This window comes from Mustela putorius, unplaced genomic scaffold (genome assembly GCF_011764305.1).
Source record: "Mustela putorius furo isolate JIRA1106 unplaced genomic scaffold, ASM1176430v1.1 tig00000083_pilon_pilon_pilon, whole genome shotgun sequence".
Taxonomy (NCBI): Eukaryota; Metazoa; Chordata; class Mammalia; order Carnivora; family Mustelidae; genus Mustela; species Mustela putorius.
Window position 1 is genome coordinate 46,437,031 of NW_025421273.1, and position 22,469 is coordinate 46,459,499.

General features: G+C 39.9%; 1 protein-coding gene and 1 pseudogene across 1 annotated transcript in view; both read left to right on the forward strand.

Moving 5' to 3' along the window:
* LOC101681851 overlaps nucleotides 1–22,231 on the forward strand; it is a 100,017-nt pseudogene extending 77,786 nt beyond the window's left edge.
* Nucleotides 1–22,469, forward strand: part of GRXCR1 (glutaredoxin and cysteine rich domain containing 1) — a 189,136-nt gene that overhangs the window by 22,089 nt on the left and 144,578 nt on the right. The window lies entirely within an intron of this gene.

Here is a 22,469-nt window from a genome sequence, read left to right on the forward strand (position 1 = left end):
CTCAAAAATATTAAGAATCCTCCAAAGGTTTTTGTCTATGAAGAATTAATTAATGGATGCCTGGGTGACTCAGTGGGTTAAAGCCTCTGCCTTCAGCTCAGGTCATGATCTCAGGGTCCTGGGATAGAGTCCCACATCGGGCTCTCTGCTCAGAGGGAAGCCTGCTTCCCCCTCACTCTCTGCCTGCCTCTCTGCCTACATATGATCTCTGTCTGTCAAATAAATAAAATCTTTTAAAAAATCATTTATATAAAAATAGAATTAATTAATGATGGCAAACCATGAGAATTGGAATGTTCTACTTTGGAATGTAAAAGAGTTTAGTATAGTCATTATTGACATTGAGGGGAGTCGAGTCCTCAGTTCAATGATACCATAAGAGTTAATCACCCTGTAGGTATATTTATTTAGACGTTTTGGTTCTACATCTTAGGGGTTCCCAGGGTGAAATCTGAAATTGATTCCTGTATGTGGAGGACAACTAGAGACCAAAGAAAGAGGTCATTCTAGATTGGTACATGGTGGTTTTGATAAGCAAGGGAACTTCTGTAGGAGGTTTGCTACAGGCAAAGACCAGTAGATTTCTGCACCCACCTGACAGAATCTTTAACATTTATATGGAGGCTTTCACTGGGTTCAGTTACATATGCCATCCAGATGGTCTCAACAACACCTTACTCTCTCAAGCCCGAGTCCCTGAAACAGTTCCTACTGTGGGAATGGTAGGCAGAGCATTCCTTCCTAGCATGGGGGAAGGTATGAGGAGGCTCTGATGGCCTGGGTCCAGCTTGAGGGTCAGGTGGCAGTCCCTTCCTCTCAATGGCCATCTCGAATACACTGTGTAATGTGTGCAGATTATAATAATATTAAATACTTATTTATTCTGTTAAGTTTGTGTATGTGTTTATTAAAAGAAATAGAGGTATTCAGCATAATTATTTTGAGATTCCTCTAAGTTATGGCTTGTATCAGTGGTTCATTCATTTCCTATTGCTAAGTGGTATTCCTTAGAGTGGATGAACCACAGTTTTTATATCCATGGACTTGGGGTGTTTCCAGTTTGCGGCTATTATAAACAAAGCTGCTGTAAACATGTATGTACAAGTATTTTTATATACATATGTTTTAGTTTCTTCTAGGTAAGTATCTAGGACTGGAATTGCTGGGTTATATGGTAGCCGTATGTTTAACTTGAGAAACTTTCATACAGTTTTGTGAAGTAGTTGTACTAGTTTAGTTTACGTTCCCATCAACAGTGGGAGAGTTCCAGCTTTCCCATATTGCCCAAATACTTGGTATAGACAATCTCTTAAACTTTAGACATTGTAATAGATGTATAGTAGTATGATATTATGTTTTTAATTTGCATTTCCCTAATAATAGATGATGTTGGATGCAGTTCATATACTTACCTGTCATCAGCAAATCTTTGAAAAGTGTTCAAAGCATTTACCTTTTTCATTTTTTTCCCTCTTGTGTTGATAGTTATTTATTTATATTTGAATAGAAGTCCTTTTTTAGATATAAGATTTTCAAATATTTTCTCTCAGCCTGTGACTGGGTCTTTTTTGTTCTTTTAACAGTCTCTTGAAAAGCAGAAGTTCTTTATTTTGATGAAGTCTAACTTACTATTTTTTTATTTTGTGGATTGTGCTTTTGATACCCTATCTAAGAAATTTTGACCAAACACAAGGCACAGAGATTTCCTCATATGCTTTGTTTTAGAAATTTTATAGTGTAGATTTTATATGCTTATCTATGACCCATTTTTGAGTTAATATTTGTGTATGGTGTTATGTATGGATTGAAGTTTATTTTATATGTATATGAATTTTTATGTGTTGAAAGATTATTCGCTGAAATGTAGTTGAAACTTCATAGAAAGTCAATTGGTTATGTATGTATTGGTCTATTTCTGAACTCTGTTCTAGCCCGATAGCTCAATTTGCCTGTCTTAAAGATGATTGACTTGATTACTCTAGTTTTATGATAAATAGTAAAGTAAGGTGGAAGAACTCTGTTCCCCCCCCCAAGGTTCTTTTGGCTATTCTAGTTCTTTTATATTTCTAAATAAATTTTGGAATTACTTATCAACGTCTGTAAAAAGCCTCCTGGGATTTTTACTGCCCTTTTGTTGAAGCTATACGTATATTCATTGTGGAAGAATGCCACCTTAAGTAAATTGAGGTTTCTGATCTACAGACATGAAATATTTCTCCAGTTAGTGAAATCTCCTTTAATTTCTTTTTTCAATATTTTATAGTTTTTCCATGTTAGATCTTGAACATATTTTAACAGATTTATCCCTTCTAAATTATATTTTTATCTGCAGTCTTCAACATTTGCTAATATATGCAAATTATAGTTGATTTTTGGACATTGATCTTTTATCCTGAAACCTTGAAAATTGACTTATTAGTCTTAGTAGCTACATAGATTTTCTGCAAGGATAGATTAGCGGGCCTCTACGAATAACTAGGTATGTGTATGGGGGGTGGGATTATGAAGAAATTTAGGATGACCATCACATTCCTGACTTGATTTGCTGGGTTGATTTTGATATCATTAATAAGGATTAGAAATATAAAGTCAATATTTTTTACAGGAAAAAGTATGATTAACTTTCCTGCTGGATACACTTAATTCTAGGTTCCCCTGGGAGTTCAGTTGGAAATGTTTAGTAAGCAATCGTATCCATGCTTAGGGAATAATCAGGAATGAAACTATACATTTGGGAGTCATCACAGTAGATGATGGTCTGCTTTGTATGAATATATAATATTTTAAAAAAAAAGAAGAATGTCAAGGAAAGAACTATGGGGAGCATAAACTTTAATTTAGGATGAAGAGACTTAGATATTTTCATGGGCTGAGACAAGAGAGAGGAAATTAGTTTACAGGAAGACTTTTCAATTTCCTTTTCTTTAGCACTTTGTTTTGAGTCACTCATATTGCTTTTTGAAAAAAAAAAAGTATGTTGATTCCCACACGGAGTCATATCTCTGTCTCTGGCTTCTGTCTGAAATCAGAGTTCATGAACATAAATTTGTTTCTCAACCTGACATTGCATTTCTGAAATTGCAAATCTGAAACAGGTTCTATATGACAGTGAGTTTGCCTATATGTCATAATTATTTTTAAAACACTCTTATTAAAATAACCTTTTTTATAGTTGCAGAAATAATGCACATGCATGTAGTAAATTAAAAACAAAACAAGCAAAATTAAAAGGAAAACAAACATCATATTCCCACTCCTTCAGGGATCACCACAGTTAATACCTTAGTATGTATTTGTATTGTACACTCCATTTTGTAAGCTTCTTTTCTTAGTCAGTGATCTTCATCTTTCTTGTTCAGCAAACTTCTGTCTCACCTAAAACCCAGCTTATATTCAAATTTTTACAGTTGGCCGAAATGTCCTTTACAACTGATTTGTCTGAGTCAAGACCACACATTGCATTTGGTTATTATGCCTCTTGGGTTTTTTTTAATTTAGTACCATTGTCTTTTCTTGTGATCCTGACTTTTGTATCCCAAAATATAAGACTTAGTTTTTAGAAAGCAGCCTGCTTACTTTCGATAGAGTTGTTCACTGGAACATATTGTCATAACAAAAAATCAGTAATTATGCTAGTAATTAATTACTTAGTATACCAGTCAGTACTTTGTCAAGTCAGGCTTATTTATGGAAGATACAGACAACAAGAACAATGTGTATGATGTATTAATTAGTATTGCTTTTGTGGTCTTGGGGTTTCCCTTCTGTTTCTTAGCAATTGCTACGGCTCCAATTCCACAATCCTTGTTTCTTTCAACATTGACTCTTTCTGTTGTCCCACACATAGGACTGGTAGCTGCTTTCTCTGTCTCGTGGTTTTAAATATGTCCACAAATTCTCTGACATTAGCACTAGGAGATGGGGCTGGTGTCCCCTCCCCTTGTATCTAGACCAAACATATTCACTAATCAACCCACAGAGTAGAGCAGAAGGGACAGTGATGTTTGAAGGGGTTACCTCTTTCTCTTGGATTACTTCCTTTGAAGCCAGAGTCGTCAAGTAAGAAGTGACTGGCACAGTCATGTCGTAAGGAAGGGCAGACTACATGGAGAAACTCTGTGTGAGTGTTCTGGCCCACAGCTCCTGCTGAGGTCCTAGCCAACAGCCAGCATTGATCATCACACACATGAAAGCAAGTAAGCTTTCAAGATGACTACACCCTCCTCTGCATCTGACCTAAATGCATGAGGGAACCCAAATGAGGGCCATCACTGTGCCCACTCAAATCCCAGACTTGTGAAAGATAATGATAAAAAAAAAAAAAAAAAAAAAAAAGATTGTTGTGTTGAGCCCCTGAAGTTTGAAGTACTTTGTCATGCAAAACTAGAGAAATGAACCGATCAGTGTCTCCTTTCTGAGTCACCTCATCATCCGTGGCGTTCTCTCTTATCTAACACCTGTTTAACAATTCTAGTAAATAGTCTCTCTGTGAAGTACCTAGGGTCAATGCTGTTTTCCCAACTAGAACCTTACTGATATCCCTCCCAGGCAGGGCCTATCCAAAACAGCCAGGAAAGACTGAAAAGAAAAAAAAAATTAGATCACATGTTGGTCTTTTTTAGTTATATGTCTTTTGATATTTATCATCCACTGGTTTTCTAAGGCCAACATGGTAAAATGTTTCTGTTCTGTCAGAAACCATAAATGTGACCTTTTCATGAAGTACAGAAAGCCACTACCTTTGAATAAGTACAGGTCATAAGAATTTCAGCATTTTTTTTTTAAAGTTCTTCTAAAATAAATGTCATTCCTTGGTGATATCCTTTGTTCTTTACCAGTGAATGAACAGTCTTTTTCTTCTGTGCCTACTGCCTTAAAGGTGGGAAGGTTTAAAAACACACTTTTAACTTTATGTTTACTTTAATGTGCTTTCCTTAGGAAAGCTACAGTCTGTTTGTGTAAGATAAGAAAACGTAGTGGAGATGATTTTGGAACACAGTCGTTCTCACTACTTAAAAGTTGGCTTTGCTTGTGATCTGCAGCATATGTGGTAAGATGCCTCCTGCTCTCAGAAGCAGTCATGCACTGTGGGGGACTTAAGACTTGGGGCTTGGATGTGTGTAGATGGGGGCAGGATTCCGAAGTGGACTGCATGGGAACATTCCTCTCAGGCTGTTGGGTTCTTCCAGGTACTATGTGGACTTACATTTCATCGCCATGCAGTGCCTGGGTCCTGAGCTGCTCCGATTCCAGGAAGCTAGATTTTGGTGCTGGTTCCATGGAGAAGACAAACTTTCCAGAATAGACACTGCCTCACTTTCAAAGCCCCATTTTGCATGGGTAGCACGTCTGCTAACATGGTTAGTGCCACGATATGAATTCAGCTCCTGTGTCACCCTTACCACCAACTCCCTTGTCTCTGGTTTTGTTCTGCATGCTACCCGTGGGGAAGCCTCAGCTTTCTCTAGTTCAGCATTGGGCACTGAGGTCCCATTCGTTTTCTGACACAAGAGAGACTAATGTAGAAGACTAGTTGGCAGATGGTGGGAGACCAGGTTTGCTGCCCGAACCCACAGACCCAGGGCAAGCCCCCACAAAGCACTGACCTGCAGCCTTACCTTAATTTCTTCTTTGTTGACCTCCTCCATTCAGTTCGGTTTCTATCTGTCACAAGTATCATTGCATCAGGTCCTTCTAGTCCTAGAGCTTTGTCCCGAACCCTTATACACTCTCCCGGGTCTCTGACAACCTGACCAGTTCTGGCCTAGCTCTTTTGCTAGCTCCCTTTTTACTATCGATTTCTGTAAGCTGTCTCCCATTTATTTGGGCACATGATGGAGGCTGTTCCCAGAGAAGGAGTCAGAACCCTGACCCTGTCCCCTCCCCCACCTCACATTAGCCCCGCATTGATCACCCTACCCAGACTCCTCTGCTGCCATGCCTCCCCCCCCCACCTCATTGAACACAGGTGCTTTTCTGAGTGGGAGATGAATTTTTCACACTCTTCTGGATCAACCTCTTTGTTTTCTCTAATTCGAGGGCTGTCCATTCCTGGCTTCTTCTCTTTTTCCTTCCTTTCTCTCCTCTTTTCAGTAGGTCCTTTGAGTTTGCCTGAATAATGACACTCTCCTTTGGTCTTCATGTTTTTCTTGGCCTCTATCAAGCTTCACTTTCCTGCTTGTTGTTCCAAATAAAATAATATATAAGCTTTGCACTGAAATTTGAGATGGAAGGAAGATAAAGGCTAAGGTAAAGTTGTAAAGCCAAAGGCTGCAGAGCCCAACAGGTGTGGAGTAGAAGGGAAAATAATGGAGAAACAGGTGACCAGCATCTATCAGGGGAACTAATAGGAAAGAGGATCCGTAACAATACTCATGGGCTCAGGGGGCTATATATTCAATGTACATAGCATAGCAATAAGCAAAGTGAACTTAAAACTTAACCCAAGAGTGTAGATATGATCTCTTAGGCATTATTCAGACTTGGTAGCACGGAACAGTGGTAATGAAACAACATCTCCATTGGAAACCAGTCTTAGTTTGGATAATGTTCCTAACCACTCATGAGACCACCCTGGTTCTCTTCTTTGGAAACTGATCAAATGTATTTTGATATCTAAGTTTCTTTCTAGTTCTGACTTTCTGTAAGCATTGTCCATCGTTTCCCTTCTCACGATTGGGCTGGTACATTATGGATTTAGCCAACTGCTGTTTTCAGGTTCTTTCAAGAGATACATATATCCTAGAAATGGGAGAAAAAGTGTAGGTATTGGAAGGTGATGATAAATGAAACCAACCAGAGCAGTTATAAAACATTACTGTGGTGTAGTATTTGGCTTCTGGTTTCCTAACATTTATGACATTTGGCATCAGACTCATGAAGGGTCTACCACCATCAAGTGAGTTTGTACTACCATCTCTCAGAGACTTTTAATTTTTTTTCCCCCTACGTGATGCTCCCAAAAGGGATATTTGAGTGAAATCTACTGCATGGAAGCTGTGGGGAGCACAGGTCATAGAATAAGGACGTATCGAGGATAAGAATCCAGTTGCATTTTCTGAGCATGAAAGCAGGAACCCAGAAGTGGGAGAATAGAAACATCAAAGAGTTGGTCTTTTCGTTCCGATATCATGATGTCTATAATCTGGAAAGCAAAATCAGCCAGTTTTGTGCTTGAATCTCTGTTCTGCCTTAATGATTTTGAGTAAAGTATTTAGTGTCTCATTTTTCCCATCTGTAAAGTTGGGACATTATTACATATTTCACAGGTTTACTTTAAGAACTAAAAGAAGTAACATATGGAGCATTTTTGGCACCTAGAAAATCCTTAATAAATGTGATTTCTCTCATTATTATTTATTATTTATGAAGCATCTGAAATGGAGATTATCCAAAAGGAAAAGCATTAGTATAAGCTAAAGTGAGTTTTTTACTTCAACTTATACTTTTTAAGGATCCAGCTTCTTATCTCCAATTAGACTTCACAATTTAAAATTGCACAATTTAATTGCTGAGAAATTAAGAAAGATGTAGTTCACAAATGAAAAACCAAGAATATTTTGGCATTCAAAGCAGCAACCAGTCTAAACTTATCTAAATAGGCCATGAAAATGGAAAATGTTTTTATATCTTCCATGTTTGAGAAGCAACTTCTCAGTTCCATGTTCCAGCTATGATATTACTTCCAAAATAGCAAAAACAGTTTTCTCAGGAACATTTCTATTCTAAGAGCTAATCTTACTTATTGAATGGTAAGTTACCACCACCAAGCTTTTTATTTATCCTCTCACTTTATTTGTAAACTAATAGACAGTCACTAAAAGTGGTAAAAACATGTCTTTGGACACATAGTACTTTTGGGTATTTGTGCCCTCAACTGTGGTGATAAAAATATACATCCTTTTTATAGAGAAAGTGAGGCAAAACCAGATAGCATCTGTGGAATATTAAGAGCTCTTGAGAAGGAAATATTTGGGTAGATTTTCTTAATCTAAAGCATAGCTTGGGAAAAAATAACGAAGATAAGGACTTAGGGTTATATGATATTTTATAGGTATTCAGTAAACCTGTATTTATAGGTGTTCTAAAAACTATGTTTTTGAACAAATGGACTACCATCGGTTTTCTTTCCATTGAGTATGAAACTCAGAAAAGGGGTTAAATTTTTATCTTTGATGATGCAAGCAATATTTCTCTTTCCATTTGCCTTTATTGCAAAAGGTTTTTCTTTAGCGCTCTTGGGAATCGTATCAGCAGTAACTATTAATTTTTTCTCAGAGGCTGTCTATGACCTTCTGTGTCTTAGCCTAAGCATCCCTCCTACCTACTTGCAGAGTCTATGGCACTTCATCTCTACCATACTGCCTCTCAGACCATACGGGAAGTTCTTGGAGGGCAGGAATTTAACAAGGTTTTGAATCCCTGCTGTTTAACTGTTTAACATATGTGCTCAATCAAATCAGTGGAATGGACGGCAGAAGAATGAATGGAACAAGGGTCTTGGGGAAGAAGCAGGGGCGATACGCATGCCCGCAGACGGAATGCTGCTAACAATCATGATATCCGGGTTCCCATATGGCTGGGGTGTACTGGGGAGGGAGGTAGCTGAGATTCCAGAGCATCTTCAAGGACTGGGTTAAGATTCTCTCCCAATTTAATCTGTTTTCCAAATCCTCCTAAGGCTACTGTGGTCTTAGAGAAACTGAAGATATATCAGTCCAGTGCTTTTTAAGGAAAAACATGCCTTTCACTTTACTTGTGGGTTTTAATAAATAATCAAAGGAAGCATCGTATGTAACTCTTTAGATGATAATTTATTTGTATTCCTTATTTGTGCCCCTTTTCCTGCATCATCAAATGTTTTGGTACTTGTAGATGTTTATATACTTTTTGTATCCTAACTTTACTGTTACATAAAATCAAAGGTCATGTATTTTGGCGACTCATTTAGGTGAAAATCATAATGATCAGACAGGAAATAAATCTGGATAAAGCAAGCGCTGGCTAAAATAATGCTAATACAAATTTGAATTACTCCCCTCTGAGGGATGGGGGGTGGCCTTCTGGAAATGAGGGGAGAGTGTTTTTCTGTTGTTTAAAATTTAAGGAGGGGCTTCCTCTGTCATTTAGTAAAGTTGGGATTCTAGATGTCTTGCCATGCGTGGGAGAGACCGGCCCCACAAATGTGTATCTATCCTGTACAAATTCAAATACAAATATTAGCTTTGAGATGAATTCTGTCTGATGTGTGAACACAAGTTGCTTTTTAATAAAGTTCTTTTTAAATATTTTATTTATATGACAGAGAGAGAGAGAGAGAGAAGAGAGCACAAACAGGGGAAGCGGGAGAGGGAGAAGCAGACTCCCCATTGAGCAAGGACCCTGCGCAGGGCTCAGTCCCAGGATCCTGAGATCATGACCTGAGCTGAAGGTAGATGCTTAATTGACTGAACCACCCAGATGCCCCAATAAAATTTTAATACACAGTTCATTTTCCAGGAAATGCAAGTGATGTGTAAATTGAAGAGAGTATAGTATTTTTGCTTTGTTGGACATTTTATCAAAAGTTATTCTTCATTTCAGAAAATTATGTCATTGTTTTGGTCATGCAGTTGTGGACTTGACATGACCCACTCTTGCCAGTTTGCATGTGTGCCTATGATACCCAGTGATGGGTTGCTTCTAGGACTTGGCACAGGCATCAGTCCACTTCAATATACCTGCTACTATGTCATGTCCAAGGGCTTACATAATGATGTGGGTATGGGTTTTTATAAATTAGTATCCTTTATTTATTCTTTATGCTAGAGTTAGAGTATATACTGAGTTTTTGTGTGAAGGTAGGTTACATGGTTACAAAAACCATGTTCTGAATATTTTAGCCAGAATTATTTTCAGTGGTTTTCACATTTTAGAAAACCAGTGAAGTACATACAGCTAATAGAATGTAGTACTCTGTGGAATATGGGATCTGCTACCAAATGCACTGATTTTGTTGTAGCAACTATTCATAGCAGATGGGAAAAATAAAATACATAATTCTCATCAGTTCAGGTTGGGGGATGCAGCCAGGTAAATTTAAGAGCCAAACTTGGATAAAAGTTTTCAGATTTCAAAGCCTGTTGTGCTTTAGAATTGTAAAGAAGAAACAGTGGTGGGAATGTGTTATTTCTGTGTAGATGATTATAGAGTCTATGCTTTTCATTTCAGAATAGTAAAGGGGATATTGAAGTATTTGGTACAAAAGGAGATTTTAAGAATGATACAGTTATGGACCATTGATACAGTTGGAGAGACTCAGACTTTTAACTAACCATATGCAGTGAATCATTGACTGAGTTATGACTTAGAGTCTGAGATAGTTCCCTGAGGCTAGAGTCCATTCATAAAATATTGAAATGTACAAGCCAGGTTATTTATCTCTGTCTGTTTTTACAACAAGGGATTGCACTCAGGGCCACTGGTGCTTTGTTGACAAGAGAATGTTACTTAGTCCTCTGAAACATGAAACATAAAGCAACAGTTAAAAAGCCAGATGAGCTCACCAGGTTGTTAAAAAGGGGTTTTGTCCTTTTCCATTTCCCATAAAAGCCCAGCTGTACCATCTAAAATTGGAACTTATTCATGTGTTCTCCAGGTGCCAGGGCATAAAAATCAAATGTGGAGAGAGCTGAAACAAGATATTTCAAAAATAGAAACAGTATATGGGCATAGGGAAAGAAGTAAATGAAAAGTAAGTAAATGGAAAGGTAGAAAGGAAAGAGAAAAAAATCACCGCATGGAAACACTTTGATGGTGTAAAGTGCACATAGGATTTATTGAACAGTGAATTTATTGGATAAGAAATGATAGTTAATCTTAATTGTTTCAGACAGGTTGGGTGCTCAGCTTCCTCCATTCAAATGATCTGGCCTATATTTTTACATTTAGAAACTCAGAATGTGTGAGGTTTTTTTTTTTTTTTTTTTTTAAAGATTTTATTTATTTGACAGAGATCACAAGTAGACAGAGAGGCAGGCAGAGAGAGAGGTGGGGGGAAGCAGGCTCCCTGCTGAGCAGAGAGCCCAATTGGGGACTCAATCCCAGGACCCTGAGATCACGTCTGGAGCCAAAGGCAGCCAACCCACTGAGCCACCAAGGTGCCCAGAATGTGTGAGTTTTTATGTGGCTGGACTTGAAGCTAGGTAGCAAGGCAGTTTGGAATAAGCCTAGATCTACCAGTTCTGAGTACAGTCTTCTTTTCACACTGAGGACTTAGGCATATGCAAAGGGATGCACTGAGATCCATTGAGGAGGGAGCACAGTAATACTTACAGGTTTGGTAACCACGTGGAGAGAGACAAAGGAAGAGGATGGGATTGTAGGGCAGAAATTCTAAATCTCCTTAAAAAGGAGTGCTATTGGCAGAAGCGGAGCTGATTAGAAAGAAGAGAAGAAGGAATAATGATGTTCTATTTTAGATATTTTATGCTTAGGTAACAGAAACACACATGTCGGTAATGTCTGGTGAGCGTGAGGATGTCAAGGAAATTCATGAACTAGCTTTGAACCATTAATGTGTTTTCATTCCGATGTTCCATTTCCCTAAAGCCAGTCTATGTCTAATCAGGTCCAGAGAGTGAAAGCTTTTGCTGTTTGGAGTTTTGGGTCCCAGAGAAGTGATCACCAGGGAGTTTATGCCTAGATGATGCTTTACAGAAATAAGAAGGAGCAGTTCTTTTGGTGAATTTTCCCCAGCGACTCAGTTATTGGCTGTAAGCCACATAAATCTATTCAAAGTAGGTTCAGTAAACAGGTGGAGTAACTAGAGGTATACATGGCAAGACATTATCCCAGGCCTCATGAAGAGCCAAGAGCTGCAAATCCCTTGGAGTGAAGGCAGCGATTTTCTTTATCTTGCTCGCTGTTGGAAACTCTCAGAACTGCTGTGCTCTAATTCCAAGTAATCTTGCTGGGCCAGCCAAAGGGTAGGGTTATATGACCCATGGCCAACTTAGTAGACCTGAGGGAACAGACACTCTGGAGAGGCTCACCCAAAGCAAGCCATTTGAAAATACACCTAAGGGCCATGGGCAAAATACTCTACTGGGAATGTGGAGGGCAGTGGGTCCTGAGTAGGTTGGAGGAAATATTGCAAGGCAACACATTTGTAAAAAGAATACTGCTGTATAAGAATGTTGAAGCATTTTAAGAAAAGACTGGGTATGGGTTTAGTTGATTATTATTTTACCAGCTAGTTAAAATAAATATTACTATTTAGAAAGGAAACTTGTCTCAATCCTTAATTTTTAAATTCATTCAACAAGGATCTTTGGAATACCTCCCAAGTGTCTTCTAGGGATTGTTCTAAATGCTGGAATATAGCATTTATCACAATTGTTTAAGTCTTTGCTGTAGAGCAGTTTACAATGGGAAGACAGACTGTAAGAGACAAATCATTATGATGTGAAGAATAATAAGGCAGGTTAAGAGAAGTAGTGGCAGATTTTATCTAAGTTGTCAGGGAAGGCAGAATGATTATATCACTTCTTTCTTTCATTCTTTTTTTTTTTTTTTAAACGTTTATTTATTTGAGAGAAAGAGTGTGTGCAGGCAGGGGGAGGGACCGAGGAAGAAGGAGAACCTCAAGCAGAATCCCAAGCAGACTTCCCACTGAGCATGGAGTCCAAGGCCAAAACTTGATCTCATGACCCTGAGATCATGATCTCAGCTGAAATAGTCAGATGCTTAAGCTACTGAACCACCCAGGCTCCCCTCATTCTATTTATTCATTTATTTATTTATTTATTTATTTATTTTTACAATTTTACTTATTTATTTAACAGAGAGGGAAATCACAAGTAGGCAGAGAGAGACAGAGGGGAAAGAAGGCTCCCCGCTGAGCAGAGAGCCCGATGCAGGGCTGGATCCAAGGACCCTGAGATCGTGACCTGAGCTGAAGGCAGAGTCTTTAACTCACTGAGCCACCCAGGTGCCCCCCTCATTTATTTTCATTTTTCTTTTTTTTTTTTTTTAAAGATTTTATTTATTTATTTGTCAGAGAGAGAGCGAGCGAGAGCGAGCACAGGCAGACAGAGTGGAAGGCAGAGTCAGAGGGAGAAGCAGGCTCCCTGCGGAGCAAGGAGCCTGATGTGGGACTCGATCCCAGGACGCTGGGATCATGACCTGAGCCGAAGGCAGCTGCTTAACCAACTGAGCCACCCAGGCGTCCCCCCCCCCCTCATTTATTTTCTAATGCAGATATTTTGAGTATGCAAATAAGTATGCACTATTGCAAACTTATATTGAGTATGCACTATTTAGTAATTCTGGAATAACGGACGTCAACTGACCCATTCCCAGGCACCGTTGACAGCAATCTGGTCACCCCACTGACAGTGTAACACTAAGTACAGAGATTGGGAGAAACTGGGGAACAAGTTATGTGTTTATTTAAGGGTAAGTGGTCCAGGAAGAGGGATTGCTTGAATCATTCAGCACAGACTTCGGCCATTGCAAATTTATAATTTTAGAATTTCTAGAACAAGAAGAGGACTCCACCATGGCATTGCCTCTCTTAGGATTGACACCTAAGGACTAGCCACGTGGGGACTGGCTAACCTGCCCTGGCAGAGCCTGACTACTGATATAGCTGATTGTCACTGTAGGGAGGACATCACCAGCCAAAAGACCTGTTCCACACCGTGGTTGCAGAAAGATGGTATTCATGTGAGGTTGCTTTATGGGGTGCCAGGGTAGCTCAGTGGGTTAAGCGTTTGCCTCCAGCTCAGGTCGTGATCTGATCTCAGGGTCCTGGGAAAGAGCCCAACATTGGGATTCCTTGCTCAGTGGGGAGGCTGCTTGTCCCTCTCTCTCAGCCCCTCCCCACCACTTGTGTTCTCTCTCTGTCTCAAATAAATAAATAAAATCTTAATTTTTTTTTTTTTTAATGTGAGGTTGTTTGGCAAAAGGCTGAGCTCATTTTGTGGCTCTATTATATCTTAATTCTATTATATATCTTAAATCATGAGGCATTCAAAACTCAAATTCTCATTCACCTGTGAGACATGTATGATGCTGTTAGATTTATCCCTGTGAAGTTACTTATCCTTTATCATTTTTGACCTGCAGAAATGACATTTTCATGTGGTGAGACCTAATATTTTACAGGCAAAGAGAGGAAAGTTCAGCGATGTTAAGAAAAATGAACTTACCAGTCTCACAACTTGACTCCTAACTAGTATTTTAATGCCAGTCGGTTGGCTTCTGGGTCTGTGGTTCTTGCACTTGGCCTCACTGACAGCTCTATCTTCTGTAAAATAGATTAATTGCTTCTTTCTTTGGAGAGCTTCAGGATAGAACACAGTGATCCAGAGCGATCTGTAAAGCCCATGAATTCCCCTAATCCTGCAGAGAGCTGACCCACTGCTGGAACATTGAGAACTGAGGGAAAGACCCTAATACGCAAACTCATGAACACTAAGAGGGCGCTGTGAAGTCAGAAGCAAAGGACTCTTTCAAGAGGACAGGCAAGGACATGGCTGTGATCTGAATGTCAAACAGGGAGGCTGACAGAACTGGCAACATTTCCCAGTGGGGGGTCCTCAAATCCCACGTTCCTCAGAGGTGTCTGAACCAAACAGGCTAGAAAACTAACTGTATTCTCCTGCAATCAGACCGGAGCCAGTAATGGGAATGAGACTGGGAGCTAAGGGACATTTCTCTCTCTGTCCTGCTAGCACTCCCCACCCCAAACTCTGCTTCAGTTTTCCTCTGTTTATCTGCATTTCCTCTTTCCCTGTCTTTACAAATGGCTTTCTTGGCCTCTTCATGCATATGGTGAAAAATTATCCAAGAACGACCCTGAATTTTAGTGCCTACAACCATGGATGAGAATCACTGCAAAAAGTTAGAAGTTCTCCAGAGACAAAGCCAAACGATTAGTTTGGTCTAAGGTCTCCTGAGGCCAGGGATAGGTTTCATGCACAGTCTCTAAGAAGGAAACGTTGTACAGTAGGCAAATTGACGTGTTTCTTATAATTGGTGTCAAGCCACACTGAAAAGTTAGAGAAGTCTCTCTTTGTGCACCGCCACCAGCCCCAACCCTGCCGCCGCCCCTTTCTGGTGTGTCTGTGCTCAACCAAGAGCCTTCACAGCCTATCCCAACACTGGGCTCTGTCTTCCCTCATCCCAGGCTGTCCCAGGCCACAGAAGGCTGTAGTCCTGGCGGTGCTTCAAGTAATATATGTCTGAGTTTGCAAATAATTACATATTTGCTTGCCAACATCATCATCTGATTGAAAATTAAAATTTTCTCTCACTAATCAGCTATTTGGGTGATTATTTTGCAAAATCAATTTCTTCAGATCCCTTTTCATTGACCTGATGTGTGAGGCACGTGAGAGCCATTGGAAGCTAAATAAAGCACTAAATGAAGGCAGAGTGTTACCATCACCATCATCAATACAACGTTACAACGCGTTGAGGGCCATCTGGAAAGTTGGCAGGGAACACTTCTCAAGATTTTAGTCTCAACTGTCCTTGGTCATCTTTTAGATTATAGAAGAGTATTGGCTGATCATTGGATATTCCTAAAAAGAATAAGAAACCTGACAAAAGAATAAAGTCAAAGAGGCTAGTCCATTTTCTGTCGCCTCCCCCAACTGATGCTTCTTCAGAGTGTGTGTGTCCTGTGCTCCCTGAGCCTGGGCAGATGTCAATCTTTTGCACAGATGCCTGTAACAAAAAGTTAGCTGGGCTTTAGGGATGGCTCATGTCTCCCTGGGCTGCAGAATGTTATTAAGGCTTGATGGCAATCTTCTAACATGATAAAAGCGAATTAAAGATCAGGAACTGTCTGCTTGGCAGCGCTGAGGGCAGTTAGAAAGCTCAGTGAAAAGCTCAGTGAAGGAAGAAAGAATGCTGACAGAAGCTGGGCAGGCGGACAGGGCTATTTAACTCAGAGGGGTGGGTGTTAATTAATTTATTTTGGGTGAGGGAGATCTGATTTCTGAGCTAGACTACAAGCTGTTGCCAGTCTAGTTGGGAACAATGTCCTAAGAGCTGTAGGAATATCATCCCATCGTCTGGGTGGCTGACCTCATATCGTATCCATCTCCTTGTGTCCAGACTCACTGTGCTGTGTCGATTGGAGGCAGCGGCTCATTTTTCTTCCCTTCAACATTACTCTTGTCTCTGTTTCTAATATCTCCAAAAACTCCCCTGGATCTCCCAAATGATCCATGGCTGGTAGAAAGAAGGACACCAGGAGTGAGTTGGAAGTTATCACTCCTTCTAGAATGGCTTACTTTTAAAGGTATGGAATCTTGGCTTCCTTATCTTTTTAAGATGGGCCAACCGCGATTCGGCAAAAAGGTTAGTCATTAAAATTCACCAAAGCAAATGTCAGGCCCACGATGTCCTGATTTCCTATCTGGTCTCTGCTTTCTCACTGTGAAAAATTACTTTCTCTCAATTCCATTGTTTCACCTAACAAAGGGCACATCTAATGATGTCCTCCCACATACACTTGTGTGGAGGCGTTTATTATAGTAATTAATTTTTTAAGGTTATAAAATGGTATGATGTATTATTCTGAAATACAAACAGAAATGAAGGGAAGTTTTGGGGTAACTTTGTGAAAGTTATTTTGAGGTAGTGGAAAAAACACTGGATTTGGGTACAGAAGCTCTGGTTCAAGCAAGTCACTTAAAAATCTAAGGAGTCCTGTCTGTATGTGTTAAAAGTCACCGATCTGTACTAAATAGGTACATTTTATTTTGTATGAATGAACCTGTATAAATATAACTCAAAAATCTGTGGAATAACTGTAGCGAGTAAGTATGAAGGTAAAATAGGCTCATCTGAAAATACAGAAAAGCACAGAAATAAAAAATAAAAACTAACCATCACATCCCAACCATGAGACAATCACATATCTATTTTTGGTTACAGTGAGGTGAATGAATTACAACCTACTATTCAGGGTGCTGTGTCATCACTGGCCCATGCGAAGCCCCAGATTTCCCCTTCATCTATTCCCACTTCTGTTTCTCTCTTCTCTCTTATGTACCTTTATCAAATATACATTATAGAACTGTGAGTGGCTTTTCTGGTCATGGGATCCAGAATGTATACACCCATCGGTAACTGTAGGAAGCTTTCAACTTTCCATGTCCTCCAACATTTATGTATTTAGTTTTCTGTCTCTATTTTTTAATAGAAATTTTCTTATTATATAATTTACTTTTAAAACTGTTTAACCATGCCTTTTTTATGTTCTAAAATAATATTCTAGTGTTATAGTCAAGGCCAGGCCTTAAATTATTGGACTATCATCCTTTGTTTAGCTGAGAGCCCATTTTGTGATATTCAGGTAAAATATGCTTCTAAGGAATAAGTCGATAGTAAAGGGAACATAATTATCAAATTGTTAAGTTGAATTACTCAGACATGAGTAGGGATCAACTTCTTACCAGTCATGGAGTATTCCTAAGTATAACTCTATGTTTAGAAGAAACGAATGAAACTTGGCATGTATTAAGAGGAATAATTCAGTAGGTAAAGCAATAAACTGAAAAGAAAAGGAGACCTAACTTCTGGAGCAATTCTATACATGGTATGTCCTGACAATCATGTTGCTGGGCATGTGCTTAGTCAATGAAGTAAAAAACAGCTATCAGTTATATCCTGCCTCTTTCATAGAGGAAGCGTCATTGATCAGAATTACCTTATGATAGAACGCATTAAAAAAAAATTTCCCCACTTAGCCATATGTTTATTTCCTTATGTGCTAAATTTGTGCTAAACTTCCTGTAAGGTGTTTTTTTGTTTGTTTGTTTGTTTTAATTAAGTTGAGTAAAATTAAGCCAATAGTTCTGTTAAATTCTCCAGTTTGATTCAATACTTTTCAGATGTTTGTTGTAGATATTGATAATTCCTCCACTACTCACACTATCTCTGATATAAATCCTCAAGTTTATATTGAATGTGAGACTGATACTCTGAGAACATCAATGGTTTGCTATACGTTGGTTTTGGAGAATTCAACGTTGACATGTTGAGCAAAAGAGTTGATAGTAAGAAGGATTTATTTCAGCATATGAAAATTAAACGGATCCATAGACTTTGATTAAGAAGTCTTCTTTGAGTCTTCAGCCTTTTATGCTGAAGATTTCTTGTGCATTCAGTGTACATCATGATCAACATAAAAGAAATACTAGAAACTCCAGTGTGAGAAAAAGATGAGTGCTGATCATGATTCTGTTTTAAAATGTAACGTTCTGCATTTGTCTGAGATTTCATTAGACTTTTATGTAAGGAGTGATGAGGAAAACTGGAAAGATGAAATAACCTTTCATGAAAATGTTCTTTTTTGATGATAAGCTGTTATTCACTATACTAATCAGGACAGCATAATTCAAGTCATTTATTTATGAAGAACAAATATATTAATAAGGGAGTTCAAAGCAGATTATATACTAGGACATGTGGACATGCCTTACTTTTTTCTTGTGTATTTACTAGGAACATTATTTTCTGTGGAGAATACTATTTCTTGGGTACTACTTCTTCTTCTTCTTTTTTTTTTTTTTTTTAAGATTTTATGTATTTATTTGACAGAGAGAGATGACAAGCAGGCAGAGAGGCAGGCAGAGAGAGAGGAGGAAGCAGGTTCCCTGCTGAGCAGAGAGCCCGATGCGGGGCTCGATCCCACGACCCTGAGATCATGACCTGAGCCAAAGGCAGCAGCTTAACCCACTGAGCCACCCAGGCACCCCTTGGGTACTACTTCTTAACCACAAACAATTGTAGATATCTTGGGAACTTTTGGAGGTTAAAATATTTATGTTCAAATTGCTCTGTGTTGGTATTTGAACTGAATATCCACTTAGAAAGGAAGAAGTAGAGCAGGCCCCTTTCTGTATTGATGGAGATTTACCTTGTTCCTATTTGTACAGACAGGGCCAAGGGCAATGCCGGATACAAGAAACCTACTCAAAAGTATTTGCCGAGTAAATGAATCGGTTGGGAAATTAAGCAGTTGAGTTTGTGAGGGACAAAGTGAACATATCAAGATGGAGATTGGTTTTCTGACTTTGGAGAGGTTACTGGCATTCAACTTCAACTCAGATGTTTCATTATGTAGGACATGGAAAGGTGGGGTAAGCAATCAATTAAGAATAATTTTATCTCACATGCCTCATTTCCTTCTGTCTGAAAGTTGGATATATTAATATTTACGTCCTATCTTTATTTTGCCCATGTCTCCTTTTTCTGGATTATTTTAAATTTATTGCATGTTGCTATCTTGCATACATTTTATAGCCTTCTTTTAGTGTCTATAAAAATTGGGTATATATAGGGGCACCTGGGTGGCTAAATCAGTTAAGAGTTTGCCTTTGGCTCAGGTCATGATCGCAGGGTCATCAGATTGAGTCCTGCATGGGCCTGCTTGTCCGGCAGGGAGCCACTTCTCCTTCTGCCTGCCTATTTCTCTCTCTGACAAATAAATAAATAAAATCTTAAAAAAAATAATAATTGGGTAACTATAAATTGAAATAATAGTTTGGCAGTGGTGGCCGAGGCAGCAGTGGCAGTAACAGCTCTGGGTTTGCTTCTCATAGCCACGGCTGCTGCTTGGGCCTGGTGTTTACAAATGGCTGGCTAGGATTCTCGGCACCATTTTCTGTTTCTGTCACTGGCCTGTGCCCCCTCCCCAGGCCCTCCTAAAGAGTCAGTGCTCGAACAGCACTTTGTTTTCTGCAGTGGATGCTGATGAAATACCAGTCGAAAGACGAAGATTGGATTATTTCATCCACCAAGTCAAAACCAGTGTCTTCAATGGTTTCAGCTTATTTGGATTCCCATTCCAGCTGACCACAAAACCTGTGGTAACTTCCACTTGTAAGGGAACACGGAATGTGACCCCTTCAGGAGAGGTATTTTTGAACTCTTCATCTTGTGAACTGGCAGGTCCTGGAACAACATGCTGACATTGGGTAATAAATCTCCTAATAGAATAAGTGATGGTAACCTGAGATCAGCCCCGCAGAGTCCTGCCTTCCTTTGGTTTTCCTTTGAACTCAGAGGGATATTAACAGAAGACCAGGTGGCTGTCATCATAGCAAAGGCCCTTCAGAGAGTTCCTTAACCTGGAAGCCTCAAGGACAGGTTGTAATGGAGGTGATTTCTGAAGAGGGTGGCAAGGGTCTGAGGTGTCCCCACTGTACCGATGAGGAGGGTGTTCAAAAAGAGGAAAGAGAGAAATGCCAAAGGTTATTGGAGTGACTTAAAGAGGGTGGTCATGGAAACTCTGTTTCTCCTGTAACTCTAACTAATCACAGCTCTCAAAGAAGTCAGATGGACACAGTAAAGACCAAAGGCTGGGGGAAGAGCAAAGTCATGGAGTCATAGCAACTCAGTGTGTTCCAAAACAGCAGAGAGTTGTTGAAACAAGGGGACCTCTGTGCTCAATGAGAAGTGAGAAGGGATGTTGTTCAAGGGGGAAAACTTCTGATACAGAGAGGACAGTTGGGATCAGACTTGAAAATGAAGGTCGGAGGGGACACCAGCTGGAATGTGACCTGTGTGAAGAGGTGTTAGCCCCACCCCGCCTTGGGCATTTGGAGCAATGGCTTACTCAGGAGGAAAATGTCAATACTTGAGACAAAAGAAAAGCGTTGCTCAGGCAAAGAGAGGGATCAAAGGATGCATGATCGTGAACTTACAGAGGACATGGAAAGGGAAATCAGTAATGCCCTAGGTCATGGCCCACAGGATGAGGTCCTAAGTAGTAGTTTCAAATTTTAAGTCACTTGAGGGGATATCCAGACCTTGAAGAACTATCACTGGCTCAATGATGAACTCATTAATTTTTTCATGAATCTTCTGGTGGAAAGAAACAAAAAACAAGGGTATCCAGCACTTTGCACATTCAGTACTTTTTTCTATCCCAAATAAAAATCTGGTGATTACCAAGCAGTGACAAGATGGACCAAAGGGTCAGTGAGTCTCCTTGAATAGGAAGGTACATTGGAGCCTAGTGGTGATAGACCTAAAAAAAGGTGTCTTAAGTATCTGGATTCTGTGGGACAAATGGGACACAGGATCTGTGGGATTTGCCTTTAGTATTTAACGGGTTGAAAGTAAGACCAAAAGAAATATTGATTTGAATCTTTTAGAGTGGGCCCACCACAGCATGAAGTCATATGAGATACCTCAACAGTTGGGTGGAAATGATTGCGGGATGTTTACTTGTAAATATGCAGATTATCTCTCTAGGGACAAACCTACCACATTTACTCCACATCAGATGCCTCTCCTGGATGAAGACTGTGGGAAATCCTTCCTCACTAGTTGCTGTGAGAAGGTCCCGCCCAGGCCCTCCAGCTGCTGGTGGTTCTGACAGGGAGGACAGATGTCTCATGTACGTCATGCATGAAGTCCCTGCATCACCTCTGTTGTCTCACAGGTATTGTGTGCGCCGGCTTCTCCTGCACCCTTGTCCTCATGTGGCGTGTGGAGGTTCTGCCTGCAACCCTGTGTGTAAGCCTGTGCCTCCTCAGAGCCCGGACGGTTCAACCCACACAAGAACAAACACAAAAATTAATAACTTTTTTAAAAGACTTTTTTCTCCTATGAATGTGGGAAATGCAGGACTTTATGATTTGTCTTTTGTGGGTTTGTTCACGTGTGTTTGTTCACTCACTCATTTGCTCAGATGATGGGCAGTGGTTGTTTGCTGCTGCGCTGACCTTTAACTCTGAATTGTCTGTTTGAGCTCTTTATTTTTGAAAAGAATGTTAATCAATCTCCACTCCCAGCTGAAGATCTGGAGGGCAGTGGGGGTGAGGGGAGGCAGGGGAGAAAGGAATGAACTTCTCTAAGGCTGGAGCAGAGACCGCCACCTGGAAGCCAGCCATCTTGTGTTGAGGGCTTGAGGATGCCGGGAGAAGACGTCTGGTCGTCAGGACAACACTGGCTTGGGGGCCTGGAAGAGTGGAACTGGGGTTCTCCAAGCATCTTCCGAAGAGTGTCATGGTCATCCTAAAGAGACCGCTGTTTCTGGAACAGAGGTGACTTGGCTACTCTTGCAACTGGATTTGAAGTAACTCTAAACCCGAAATCTTCCTTTTCATCACAGATCTGGTTGAGTATAAACATCAGAATTGTAAGGGCTGGCCTGGGCTGTTGATTTCTTTTCTTTGCTTTTTTTCTTTTTCAAAGATTTTATTTATTTATTTGACAGACAGAGATCACAAGTAGGCGAAGAGGCAGGGAGAAAGAGGAATTAGCAGGCTCCCCGCTGAGCAGAGAGCCCAATGCGATGCTGGGCTTAATCCCAGGACCCTGATATTAGGACTCTAGCAGAAGCAGAGGCTCAACCCACTGAGCCACCCAGGCGTCCCAGGGCTGTGGATTTCAAAAGACATATAAAATTATTCAATGTAAAAGCTGTTTTTTCTCAAAGTTTTTTTTTTTTTGTAAAT